The sequence below is a fragment of the Periplaneta americana genome, chromosome 16 (assembly GCF_040183065.1).
Source record: "Periplaneta americana isolate PAMFEO1 chromosome 16, P.americana_PAMFEO1_priV1, whole genome shotgun sequence".
Classification (NCBI taxonomy): domain Eukaryota; kingdom Metazoa; phylum Arthropoda; class Insecta; order Blattodea; family Blattidae; genus Periplaneta; species Periplaneta americana.
This window is the reverse complement of record NC_091132.1, coordinates 169,505,969-169,520,240: the sequence shown is the minus strand read 5'-3', so window position 1 is coordinate 169,520,240 and position 14,272 is coordinate 169,505,969. Positions and strand designations below refer to the sequence as shown.

General features: G+C 40.7%; 1 protein-coding gene across 3 annotated transcripts in view; it reads left to right on the top strand.

The window, feature by feature from the left end:
- LOC138691880 (uncharacterized) overlaps window positions 1–14,272 on the top strand; it is a 117,856-nt gene that overhangs the window by 63,323 nt on the left and 40,261 nt on the right. The gene's annotated exons all lie outside the window — the stretch shown is intronic.

Sequence of the window (14,272 nt, the reverse complement as noted above, 5' to 3'; positions counted from 1 at the left end):
AATTAGCACAAAACATGGAAAAAAATAAATAAATAAAAAATAAATGTTGTTGTTTTCTAATGCCAGGCATTTGACAATAAAGTCATTTGACCTCTTGCGCTCCAATATTTTTCAAAGATATTATCATGGTTAGCCACTGATGCACAGATTTTGATGTGTTCTGAATCCATTTCTTCATTTGAGTTGCACAATGGGCAGTTAGGGGACTGATATATTCCAATTCTATGCAGGTGCTTGGCCGAACAGTCATGGCCTGTTGCCAATCTAAATGCAGTTACAGACGATTTTCGTGGTAAATCGGGAATCAACTATGGATTTTGATGCAGAGAGTAGGAAAGAGATTGTAGTGACAAGACAGAGATTCGACAGAATCCACATTTAGAGGACTGGGAGGACAAAGATTGTTAAAAAATGTTATGTTTTATTTAACGACGCTCGCAACTGCAGAGGTTATATCAGCGTCGCCGGATGTGCCAGAATTTTGTCCCGCAGGAGTTCTTTTACATGCCAGTAAATCTACTGACATGAGCCTGTCGCATTTAAGCACACTTAAATGCCATCGACCTGGCCCGGGATCGAACCCGCAACCTTGGGCATAGAAGGCCAGCGCTATACCAACTCGCCAACCAGGTCGACGACACAGATTGTAGAAACAGGACAGAGATTGGACTAAGAGCACATAGAGTGGACTGAGAGAGGTTCGGTATGAAAGAGTGTATTGACAGTGCAGGGATTGGACTGAGCGCGTATAGAGTGGACTGATTGGTCAGTAAGTGGACTGAGAAGAGAGAGAGTGGAAACAGCATAAAGAATGGACTCAGAGCACATAGAGTGGACTGAGGGTGAAAAGAGTAGACAGAGAATGGATTGGTGGGAAACAGAGTGTTTGACGGGACATATTATTGGAATGAAAGCATACAGAGTGGAATGAGGGGACAGTGAGTGGACTGTGAAGACATAGAGTGGACTGAGAAGACAGGGAGTGGACTGAGATCACACAGAGTCTACTGAGAGAACAGGGAGTGCACTGAGAGGACATATAATGGACTCAGAAAACAGGGAGTGGACTGAGAGGACATAGAGTGGACTTAGAAGACAGGGAGTGGTCTAAGAGGACAGAGTGGACTGAGATGACAGGGATTAGACTGAGAGGACATAGAGTGGACTGAGAATTCAGGGAGTGGACGGAGAGGACATAGAGTGGACTGAGAAAACAGGGATTGGACTGAGAAGTCAGGGAGTGTACTGAGGGAACAGAGTGGACTGAGAGGACATAGAATGGACTGAGAAGACAGGGAGGGGACTGAGAGGACAGGGAGTGGACGGAGAGGACATAGAGTGGACGGAGAAGACAGGGAGTGGACTGACAGGACACAGAGTGCACTGAGAGTTCGGAGAGTGGACTGAGAGGACATGGAGTGGACTGAGAATACAGGGAGTGGACTGAGAAGACAGGGAGTGGACTGAGATGACATACAATTTACTGAGAAGAAAGCGAGTGGACTAAGAGGGCATAGAGTGGATTGAGAATACAGGAAGTGGAAAGAGATGGCAAAGAGTGTACTGAGACTACAGGGAGAGGACTGAGAGGACACAGAATGGACTGAGATGACATAGAGTGGACTGAGAAGGATTAGAGTGGATTGGGAAGTCAGGGAGTCGACTGAGAAGACATAGAGTGGACTGGGATAACATAGACTGGACTGAAAAGACATAGATTGGACCGAGAAGACAGGGAGTGGACTCAGAGGAGACATAGTGTATTGAAATGGCATAGAGTGGACTGAGAGAACAGAGGGTGGACTGAGAAGACATAGAGTGGAACGAGAGTTAAGAGAGTGGATTAGAGGCCAGAGAGTGGACTCAGATGACAGAGAATGGACTAAGAGAAGATAGAGAACTGTGTGGACAGAAAAGAAGAAGAAGAAAATGAAAGAGTAGACAGAGAGATCAGAAATATATGTTGATCTCAAGAAAATTATTCCCCTCAGTGAGACTTGTAATCTTGCAAGTTAATAGTACGGGAAAGAAGAAATTGCTAAGGAAAGAAAAAACAAAAGCAGAAAATGTCTCTTGCTGTGATATTTACGGGTTACTGCTTGAACTCAGTGAGTGCATTCTTTCTTGAGTTCGAAACTAGTAAATTTATAACTTATCGTTATGCATATGAAGGAACTGGAAAAAAAATATATATATATATATATATATATATATATATATATATATATATATACATATATATTGCTGTAAACATAATATCCCATGTCCACGTATTAGCAGGCCATAGTTCGAATCCTGTCAGGACATTATTTCCCTAGTTCGATCCTTGTAAACTTCTTAGTGACAGGTACAGCCGGTACAGGTATGAAGAAAATGCTAAAAAAAATTGTAGAATTAGTAAATATAAACGCCATTACTGGAATAGTAACAGGCTGTACTTTGAAGTAAAGAATAATTTTCCTAATCCGAGCCCAGTGTAAACATGTGTCATTAGTATGGCTATTAAGGATTTAGTATTCTAAAAAATGCATGTCAAATCATAGCTGATAACATACGAAATGTCGATTACCTCTGTATTTACAACTTACACCAAATGTAAATTACATGAAATTATCAGTTCTGGTGGCCTGTTATGCACTGGAATGAAATGTAATTTCGGGGGAGGGCCACTATGACCCAGCACTGCTACCTATAACGATCTATTGCACTAACCCTCGAAGTAGGCACATTCCCAAACTCAGACCGGCTGACTACAATAAGGTGCGCTATGTATCCAGGTTTCGAGTAGGCAAACCCACTCCTCCCTAGGCCAGCCTTTCCTTACATCACTAGCCGGCATTCGAGGAATGCTATGGAATAATGACTGAATGGAGAAATGTTGACAGAATGAAGTAGATTCCTAATCAGGGATAACGGGATAACCCCGAGGAAAACCCAACTGCAAACTTGTTCATCACAAGTGTCACTATGGATTCTACAATTCAAGATCCCATACAAACCCGACTGTCAGAGAGTTACGCCGTATGACTTGTTATAAAAGTTTATTCATTTCTCGTCCTAGAAGTTCGTTATTTTATGATGTGCAGTACTCAATTTCTTACAAGTACTCATAGGTGAACCGTTATTTTGTTCGGTACTTGCTTTGCTTTTTTTCATTTGTCTTTTAATCCTAGTACTTTTTAAATTGTCCTTTAATCCTAGCATATCGGTATATACGAGTAATTAAGTTTACTGCTACCCTATTTTTTTAGAAAGGAGAAAGTTACACAACAGAACTGGATGCATTGTATTCTACACTTGATATAATTATGAACATTAAATCTAGACGCTAGAGATGGGCAGGACATGTAGCATGTATGGGAGAAACCAGAAACGCATATAGAGTGTTAGTTGGGAGGCCGGAGGGAAGAAGAGCTTTGAGGAGACCGAGACGTAGATGGGAAGATAATATTAAAAAGGATTTGATGGAGGTGGGATATGATGATAGAGACTGGATTAATCTTGCTCAGGATAGGGTCCAATGGCGCGCTTATGTGAGGGCGGCAATGAACCTCCGGGTTCCTTAAAGGCCAGTAAGTAAGTAAGTAAGTAAGTATGTTTATTGACACCCAAACCCTTTTTTTATACTTCTAATTTCTGCAAATGCGACGGATTTATTTTTTCCACCAATTCGGAAACATTGACTTCTGAAAATTAACTGAAAAATGCTTAATGAAGTCCATAAACAGAAATAAAATAATATTTCCCCTTTTCCTCAACATCAGCCTCCGTGTCACTCATAGCTCAATCACTAATTCTTTCGATCGAAATACACGTGCCGGTATCGCTTGTTGTGGCTGGACTGACCTCGACCGACGACTCTACTGATACGAACTCCCACACGAGGTGAAGCAAACTGTGTGAGCAAGCTACAGCACGTACAGTAGGAGCAAGCTCCGATAGTTTTTATTAATACATTTCAGAGCTTCCTCGCAAAAAGACCAAACTCGTTCTGCTCTTGAGTAAGATGAGCAAAGTAAGGTCTTCAATTAAATTAATACCAACCTAATATTTAGATGCAGTGCAAGTAGTAAATTCCTTATAAAGGAAATAATTAGTTCGTGAGTTTTGGCAAGGAAAACTTGTAGTTGAACAGATTTTTCCAGGGTTTTCCCTCAACCCTTTTAGAGCAGATGCTGGGTAGCTTTCGCCGCTGGACCCCAAACTCATTTCGTTTGCATTATCACCTTCATATTATTCAGACGCTAGATAGCTATTATAGTTGAAGCGTAGGGCAGAATAACGGTCTATGTTACAATTTTTCAAAATCGAGTTTTAATGGTAATTGTTTTTCAATTTCAGTATCAGAGGCGCTTCTACACAAGTTACAACCATGAATGTCTCGCTAGGAACAACGGTCTATATCACTAGTCACTTCTAGCAAAAGCGTGTAGTATTGTAGTAGCTGCTACTGAGAGCGGTGTGGAGGGGCTAAGAGACCGTAACCTCTCGACCTATGAGTGCGAAATGCCGAGCTGAGATAACATTCAGTAGAGTATATCACCCGTTGAAAAACAATGCCGCTCTATAGTCTGTAAAGAACCTTTTTAAACCTCTGCAACGTCACAGTTTGCGTTTAGAAGGAAGAGAGGTAGCAAAATGTTGTAATGTTTTTAATACTATACTAAAAGCATGAGATTTCTGCGGAAGATATTACAGGATCGAAGAAAGACAAATTGTCTCTATGAGTCTTCGATAGACACCGATTTGAATTTCCAAAAAATAGTGGCAGAAAAGATAAGATGTTAGAAGGAAACAAGTCAAAAAGGCTAATTATAGTAGATATAGGTTTCGAAACTGATTTCTTGATGGTGGTCTCCTTAATTATAAAGGTGGCTCAACTACTGGTGACTACCACCAAGAAATGAATTCCTCCAGCTTAGAGAAATGGTTGAGAGAGCGAGTGCCTCCAAACTTGCCACCTATCTCTGTAACAGTGCGAGTCATCTATGGACGAAATAATTTGAGTAAGTGGAGATGAGATGATGGAAGTGGTAGTGATGATGGCGGTGGTGGTAGTGGAATGGAAGTCCTAGTGCTAGTGATAACTCTGTCTTAGCTATGCCTTTGGAGTGAAAAACACATGGTTTTATGTGACAATAATAACAAATACAAGTTAGACTATGTATATAATTATATACATTGGGTCTAGTATAAGCAGTAATATGTGCTGTTGCCAGGAAGCCAGGAGGAGAATAGCAATGGCAAAAGAAGCTTTAAAGAATTAATAAGCCTCTTCTGCCGACCTATGAAAAAAGAAGAGGAAGAGACTAGTAAAGTGATTTGTGTGGAGTGTGGCATTCTGTGAGGCTTAAACATGGACATTACGACGAAGTGAAATGAAGAGACCAGAAGCATTTAAAATACGGATATGGAAAACAATGGAGCGTATGAAATCTACAGACAGAATAATAAATGAAGCTGTGTTGGAAAGAGTAGGTGAAAGATTGATGCTGAAACTGATCGGGAAGAGAAAAAGAAATAATTGGCTGGGTCACTGACTGAGAAGAAACTGTCTACTAAAGTATGCACTGGAACGAATAGTGACCGGAAGAAAAGTTCGAGGCAGAAGAAGATATCAGATGATAGACAACTTTAAGATACACGAATCATCTGCGGAGGTTTGAATTGTAAGGCCTGCCTTTGGGCAGAAAACTATGCATTTTCATTCATTCATAGTGTTCTGCCCTTGGGCGGGTCTTTCATTACAAACCCAGCATTCTCCAGTCTTTCCTATTTCCTGTCGTCCTCTTTGTCTCCGCATATGATCCATATATCTTAATGTCGTCTATCATCTGATATCTTCTTCTGCCCCGAACTCTTCTCCCGTTCACCATTGCTTCCAGTGCATCCTTAAGAAGGCAGTTTCTTTTCAGCCAGTGACCCAGCCAATTCCTTTTCCTCTCTCTGATAAGTTTCCGCATCATTCTTTCTTAACCACTGTTTCCAACACAGTTTCGTTTCTTATTCTGTCTGTCCATTTCACACGTCCCTTCCTTCTACACATCCAAATTTCAAATGTTCATAGTCGGTTCTGTCCACTTCGTCGTAATGTCCATGTTTCTGCCCCATACAATACTATACTCCACACAAAGCACTTCACTAGTCCCTTCCTTAGTTCTTTCTCCAGAGGTCCACAGAAGATGCTCCTTTTCCCATTCAAAGCTTCCTTTGCCATTGCTATTCTCCTTTGTCTTCTTGGCAGGAGCACTATATATATATTCATTCATTCATAGCGTTCTGTCCAAGGGTAGGTCTTTCAATGCACACTCATCATTCTACAGTCTTTCCTATTTTCTGCTTTCCTCTTTGTCTCCTCTTATGTTCCATATAATATATAATTTTTAAGAATGTAATAAATGACATTTAACTGCTAATTCACACAATACTCAACTTGGATAGTCTGTGTCTATATTCGTAATTTACATATCCTCAACGTTCAAGAACGTCGTAAGGAATGAGTGCAGTACACAACCCTTGGGAATGAGCTTATTATCATAAATAAAGACTTGCTACTACATCCATACAGTGAAATCTTGTTCTCCTTATCGGAATTATAATATAACTTGTGCTGTGTATGTATATAGAGCAAATGTTTTTCGTACGCTAGTACCAGCTTTTGTAGATGTTTTTAATATAACTCGCTTATCGCGATTACGTCATAATCAGGACTACGGAGTCCAGCTCGCTACTAAACGCGGCCCTACACGAGGTACTTTACAGGACACACAAATATGCTGCAGTATCTGTACCGCAGGCCACAATACAAAACCATTCCTTTCTAAGCGAGGGGAGAGTTATGTACAGTAAAAAGGTAAAGGTATCCCCGTAACATGCCATGAGGCACTTGGGGGGCATGGAGGTAGAGCCACATGCTTACCATGACCTCGGCACTAGAATGAGGTGGTGTGGTCGGCACCACGCTCTGACCACCTTTTACCCCGGGGAAAGACCCGGTACTCAATTTTATAGGTGGCTGAGTGAACCTCGGTGCCGTTCTGAAAGTATGGAAACGAGCAAAAATTCTGTCACCACCTGGGATCGAATCCCGGACTCTCCAGTGCATAGTCAGCTGCTCTACCAACTGAGCAACATACAGAAATATTAGACTGATAAGTGATATATTTTGAAAGCAGTGTGCCGTAAAAAGTAGGGACTGCTCATATTTGAAACTCAATATTTAAAAAAAATCATTATAATGTTCAATAAATATAATACGGCATGTTGAGTTCGTGTAATATTAAATGATGAACGTGGTACGTAGACTGTAAAGTATGAGTGTAGTGATCATTGACTAATCACCCAAACATAACTTCGACCTTGTTGAGGCACGACACTGCACAGCCACGCGCAACTTTCAATTACGTCAGGCTCAACAGTATGCAATATGTTGACTTACTGCAGCCTCCTCATATAACAGACGCAGTGGAGATGGGGAAGCACCTTCGATTGCCCACGTGCAGGTGTTATACTATGTTTAACATAGGTACAATACTGATGCACGAGGCTTTCATTTATCGTATAGGCAAGGGTATTATAAGAAATCATTGATTTAGACATCGAAGCCCATGTCACGCCAAATATAAACTGTAAGAAAACCGAAAGAAAAAGATAGGTTTGTTCCTACGTTAGGCAATTATATGGAAATACCCTCCTTTACAGTTTATGCTATTTTCTTATTTTTAATGTTTATATTGGTGTTGTAAAATAATTGCATTTGCACGCGTTTTTTATGTTTTACCGTCATTGCATTCATCATTACCTAAACATTGTCATGCAGTTAGGTACCAGTACTGGTTTAACATTATTAGTTTCTTCATATACTGCTTACTAACATCTGTAGTTTATTATTGTTTATGCCAGAATGTGTTAGGATTGTTCAATATGTATTACATTCTATGTGTACAACAATATTGGTATGATTCATTTACTTGTTTCATGATTAATGTCTCACTTTCCCTGCGGATCACTTTCCCTCATACTAGGCCTATCCCTATCATCTGTGTCAACTGTTCTTACTGGATTACATTATTCCACTCTAGAAAATAATGTCCTTCCAGGTGTGATACTTAGGATATTTCAGTAAGATGTCGTGAAGTGTAATAATCTTCCAATTCTTTGCCTTTCCCTTCATACACACACTTATGACTCATAAGTTCACAATGCTCGAACTTAGGAGTTAATGCCCTCTCAGCCTTAAATCAATTGTCTATTACTATTAGGACAGGGACTTCTTTACAAATTCTGCATTCTTTAGAGTACCAACTCCTTCATACACATACTAATGTCATATGTTTACACTAGGCTCGAATTAGGATAATAATTCTCTGACTTACTTCCTATTCTATTATTCTTCCTGTTACTATTCCAGTAAGGGCAGTTTTTTTTACCATTTCATACCTCTACCTGTTGTTGTATGTCATTTCTTTCGTGCCCGTGCGGATTCTTTAGGTCTCTTGTTTTCAAGTTTTACTTGAAAATCGTCAACGCAGGTCCCTAGCAGCTATCTCCCCTTCATGTTAACACCGGATGCAGCCAAAGACATTGTCTTTTCTATCTTCGACTTCCCTCTCTGTGGACGCCCATCGCCGGCCATTTGTCAGCGGAGCTCGTTAGCAGAGAGTAGCCCCTCCATCTCTCGTCGGTCGTCGAATCGCGGACCCTTTGGGGGCAGAGCTTCGATAGGCGAGAACCTCCAGCACCCCTGCTTCCCGTCTCTCGGTTCTCCTACCCATGTATTCGCACTTCGAGCAAACTCTCTCTTCAGTCTTCCCCAGGCACTCCCGTTTCTCTTCTGTACTCCTTTCTACGTTGCTAGCCCTTTCCCTTTATACCCTCCCTAGGTACTCCGTTACCCCTCTCCAATATTCTCATTCATGACAACAGCACGCCTTCAAGTTAGCTTCAGCCAGAGTCACAGGGACAAAAACGGCAATATTGTAGAGTTTCTCAAAGACACTCCCGTTTCCCCTGCCCACGAATAGGAGGAGGACACCGCTTATTTCAAATAAACTACTATATCTGTATCAACGTATTTTCTTCCTACATCATCGTATAACCCCCCCCCCCCCACGAAGTTCGTCACCACCTGTCCTTCACTCCTGTTTCCCCTCTCATCACCTGGGACCACAGCAGGAGAACGTCAAAGCAGATCGAAGCACAACACCTATACCGTAACGTCACCCTTCCCCACACACTTCAGCTCCCCTTGTCACGTCACTCCCGTTTCCCCTCTCAACACTTAGAACAGCAGTCTTCAGCAGAGGGACGTCAGCAGGACGCCGGCGCACGACACTATCATTCATAAGTTTACAAGGATCGAACTCGCGAAATAATGTCCTGACAGGATTATAACTATGGCCTGCTAATACGTGCACAAGGGATATCATATTTACAGGATTACCATTTTTTCCACTTCCTTCATATCCATAACGATATGTTATAAGTTTACTACGATCGCACTCAAGATAGAATGCCTTCATTGAGTTCAAACAGTGGACCGTAAGTTTCACAGCAAGAGACTTAAGTCTATATTTTCTGCTTTTGATTTTTTTATAGCAATTTCTTCCATCCCGTATTAATCACTTGCATGATTACAAGTCTCACTGAGGGCAATAATTTTCTTGCGATCAACCTATATTTCTGTTCCCTCTGTCTACTCTGTCATATTTTTATATGTCCTCTCACTCCACTTTCTACCCTTACAATTCCTTTTTTTGTCCCTCACTCCTCTCACTGTCCTCTCAGTCCACTCTCTGTCATCTCAGTCCATTCTCTGTCCTCTCAGACCATTCTACGTTGTTTCAGTCCACTCTCTGTACCCTGATTCCACTCTCCGAACTCTCAGTCCACTCTATGATCTCTCAGTCCATTCCCTGTCCTCTAAGCCCCCTCTCTGAACTCTCAGTTCACTCTATGTTCTCTCAGGCCACCCTCTGTTCTCTCAGTACACTCTGTGTCCTCTCAGTCCACTCTCTGTCCTCTCAGTCCACTCTATGTCATCTCAGTCCACTCTGTTCTCTCAGTTCACTATGTCATCTCAGTCCACTCCCTGTCTTCTCAGTCCACTCTATGTCCTCTCAGTCCACTCCTTGTCTTCTCACTCCACTTTGTCATCGCAATACAATCTGTGTCCTCTCAGTCCACTCTATGTCCTCTCAGTCCACTCCCTGTCTTCTCAGTCCACTCTGTCATCTCAGACCAATCCCTGTCTTCTTAGTCCAATCTGTCCTCTCAGTCCACTCCTTTTCTTCTCAGTCCACTCTATGTCATCTCAGTACACTCTATGTCCTCTGAGTCCACTCCCTGTCTTCTCAGTCCACTCTGTCACCTCAGTCCACTCCCTGTCTTCTCAGTCCACTCTATGTTCCCTGAGTCCAATCTATGTCATCTCAGTCCACTCTATGTCTTCTCAGTCCACTCTCTGTTCTCTAAGTACACTCTGTGTCCTCTCAGTTCACTCCCTTTCTTCTCAGTGCACTCTATGTCATCTCAGTCTACTTTATGTCCTCTCAGTCCACCCACTGTCCACTTAGTCCATTCTATGTCCTCTCAGTCCACCCTCTGTTTTCTCAGTTCACTCTATGTCCTGTCAGTCCATCCTCTGTTCTCTCAGTCCACTCTATGTCCTGTCAATCCACCCTCTGTTTTCTCAGTCCACTCTATGTCCTGTCAGTCCACCCTCTGTTCTCTCAGTCCACTCTATGCCCTGTCAGTCCACCCTCTGTTCTCTCAGTCCACACTAAGGCCTCTCAGTCCACCCTCTGTTTTCTCAGTCCACTCTATGTCCTGTCAGTCCACTCTATGTCCTGTCAGTCCACTCTCTGTTCTCTCAGTCCACTCTATATCCTTTCAGTGCAATTACTGTGCTGTCATTACTCTCTCTGTCGTGCCAGGCCACGCTCTGTTCTCTCAGTCCCCTCTATATCTTCTGAGTCCACTCTATGTGCTTTCAATTCAATTTCATCCTGTTACTACACTTCCATGCTTCCTGCCCAGTCTCTAGCCTCTGTGTCCATTCTCTGTCTTCAAAGTCCACGCTATGTGCTCTCAGTCCACTCTCCGTCTTGCCAGTCCATTCCCTGTCCTGTCATTGGATTTTTATTATTTCTAATTTTACGATAATTTGCAATTCTCTCTTACATGTTCCAAAGAATTACTTCTATACCGGAATCGATTGTGGATATTAATGTGTTAGAGCAACACTTCCTGTACCGCACGGGTTTACTGAACTGGAGGCATCGTATCAATGCGACTCTGGTGTTCTGTCTATAAACTACATCCACGATTTCATAGTTACAAGTTATTGGCTTTTCAAACACATGATGAATGTTTTAACGTCAGCCATCTTAACAATTGCTAGCTTCCATCTCCTGGCAGCGTTGTAGTCCAAATTGGCAACATAGCACTGTAGTTCCAAGCTCGGCCGCTTAACTGTCATGTTCTTTTTATCCTCTCAGGTCATGTCCCATCTTTCAAAAAAGAAGTATAGCCTTGCGCTCGTCCGCCATGACACTTGGCAACCTATACTTGGATTTAAGATTTAACCAATCTAATAGTACCACACAAAGTTTTAGTATCAATTTCGTGAAATGTTATTGAATGTCATGAATTCACCTACAGAATAGAAGGCGTGAGAAATTAGGTACTTCTTTAATTTGGCCCTAAATAATCTTATGTTTTGAGTTTCATTTTTCATATCGGTAGGGAGGCTATTAAAACTTTTTACTGCCATATAACGCACTCCTTTTTGATAGCACGATAGGCTTGCAGATGGATTATGAAAGTCATTTTTGACGTGTATTTATGCTATGAACTGTTGAATTATTTACAAAGTTTTCACGATTAAATATTAATGAAAACATATTCTGACAATCCATGGGTATTATTTGTAACTTTTTGAAAATAGTCCTACACGATTCCGTAGATTGGCACCTACCATTATTCTTATTACTCTTTTTTGTAATAGAAATATACTGTTACTATCTGTGGAATTTCCCCAGAATATTATTCCAAAACTGTTATCGAGGGGAAGTATGCAAAGTATATTGTTTTTAAGGTATTGATATTTACTATCTTTTGCATAGATCTAATAGCAAAACATGCTGAATTTAGTTTGGGGGTAATTTCTTTAATATGATTTTTCCAATTTAACACATTATCGATTTTTAAGCCAAGAAATTTGGTTAGTGTTGTTTCTAATAGGGATCTATCGTTAATTATTGCGCTAGAAATTTGCGAGGTTGAATTTGCACAGGATTTAAATTGAATTATGTTAGTTTTGTTACAATTTAATACCAATTTATTGACTGAGAACCAGTCACATATTTTGAAGAGAAATTATGTTTTATTCTATTATTACCATAACTGATTACCTCTGATTGAGGTTCTGGTTGATATGTAGGCCTATGTAGCCTACGTCTATTGTCAGGCGAGTGGTTCCTTGCCAAATCATCACAGATCACAACCCGACCATCTCAAATCTTCACTAAAGTTAGTAGGATTGTAGAGGCCACGAAGTAACTTACGTATGTGAAATAGCAGAGTTCAGTAATTGACTGTGTTCATACAGCAAGGTTGCAAACATGATGACAATGTTAAAATTTATGCTTGTAAGATCAATAAAAAAAATTCGCTATACTGGAGAATTAGCACGGTCACTTTGAACCGTGCCGTTACGTTTAGCACCAAATTTAAGTAAATACACAATGTCACCAACATAAGAACGTGACGTTGGTGTGTGGCGTAGTTGGTGGGAGAAATTTTTTCTCTCTCTGTCTACCTCCTTCGTTCTGAACATTATTGAGAGATAGCACCACTGTTAGCGACAATGTGTATTTGCGTAAATATTGCGAGTAAATTATGACGAGTGCCTTAGATGAGAGGCTCGGGACAGAAACAGTTTTGCTGTAGCGCATGCGCGGACCTCTCATGCAGTGGGAGCGTGATCCTTACTTGAATTTATTTTTGCGTGTACTTGCAGATTAAATGATTGAGATCCCTTCTTGCTCCGGTTACAGGCCTTGCATTTACGAAGGTTATGTTATGTTATGTTAGGTTAGCTTAGCTTAGATTAGATTAGGTTAGGTTAGCTTAGGTTAGGTTAGGTTAGCTTAGGTTAGGTTAGGTTAAATTAGCTTTGGTTAGGTTAGATTAGTTTTGGTTAGGTTAGCTTAGCTTCGGTTAGGTTAGGTTAGGTTAGCTTTGGTTAGGTTAGCTTAGATTAGCTTTGGTTAGGTTAGATTAGTTTTGGTTAGGTTAGCTTAGCTTTGGTTAGGTTAGGTTAGGTTAGCTTAGCTTTGGTTAGGTTAGGTTAGCTTTGGTTAGGTTAGCTTGATTTGGTTCGTCCATGTAGTAGTTAAAATTATATAATATGACAGTTTTTGATTCGTAATATTGTTAAAAAATAATAGGCCTATAATGAAAGCGGTGAATAATTTCATGGTCCTTAAATTTTTTTTTCGTAAAAGGCTAGGTATTTTTCTATAGGCCAGAAATAAAACAGCAACGCCGTCATAATTACGTACTTTACGCTTTGGCGAACATTAACCGGAAATTTACTTTCCGTCATTTTAATTGTATTCCGTGAAACACGCCTTTTTTCCTGTTAATTTCCTTGTGATAACCAAGTTTATTATCTTATTACATCTTCATTTTCATTTAATGCATTAAAAAAACCGCCGTTGTACTACATAAAACCTTGAACTTCACTAATGGAGTGAATTATTTAAGAATATAGTCGCGAATTTGACTACCACCATTTCGATTATATTTTGTTTGATAGGGCTCGGTACGGCCCGGTGACTAGTGGCCAGCGAGTAGAGTCGACTATCGATATTGGTCTGCCGTGCGTATTATCCAGTTGTTCCAAAAAATTAACATCTTTGCTTCTAATTGTGCTACAGCTTGTATCTTGGACTTGTTTTGAAGCTAAAGGAACTCAGGTGTCATTAAGAGGGGTGTCATTCTAAGATATAGAGTTTTTTAATTGCAAGGTCAAGAGTAATACCCTTTGACCTTGAATATGAAAGAAAATATAAATTCAGTCTTCTTGGAAATGGAGTATACTATACAGCAAAACAGAACCTTTCTTTGGTGTAAGTTTAATCTTGGGAAGGCTTTGGGAACACGAGAAAAAAAATATTAACGCGGGAAAACATCTGCTGTAAACTTCTTCATTATTAAGTAATTCCTTACTCCAGGTATGAAAACATGAAGTGCTTGGGTACCAAGT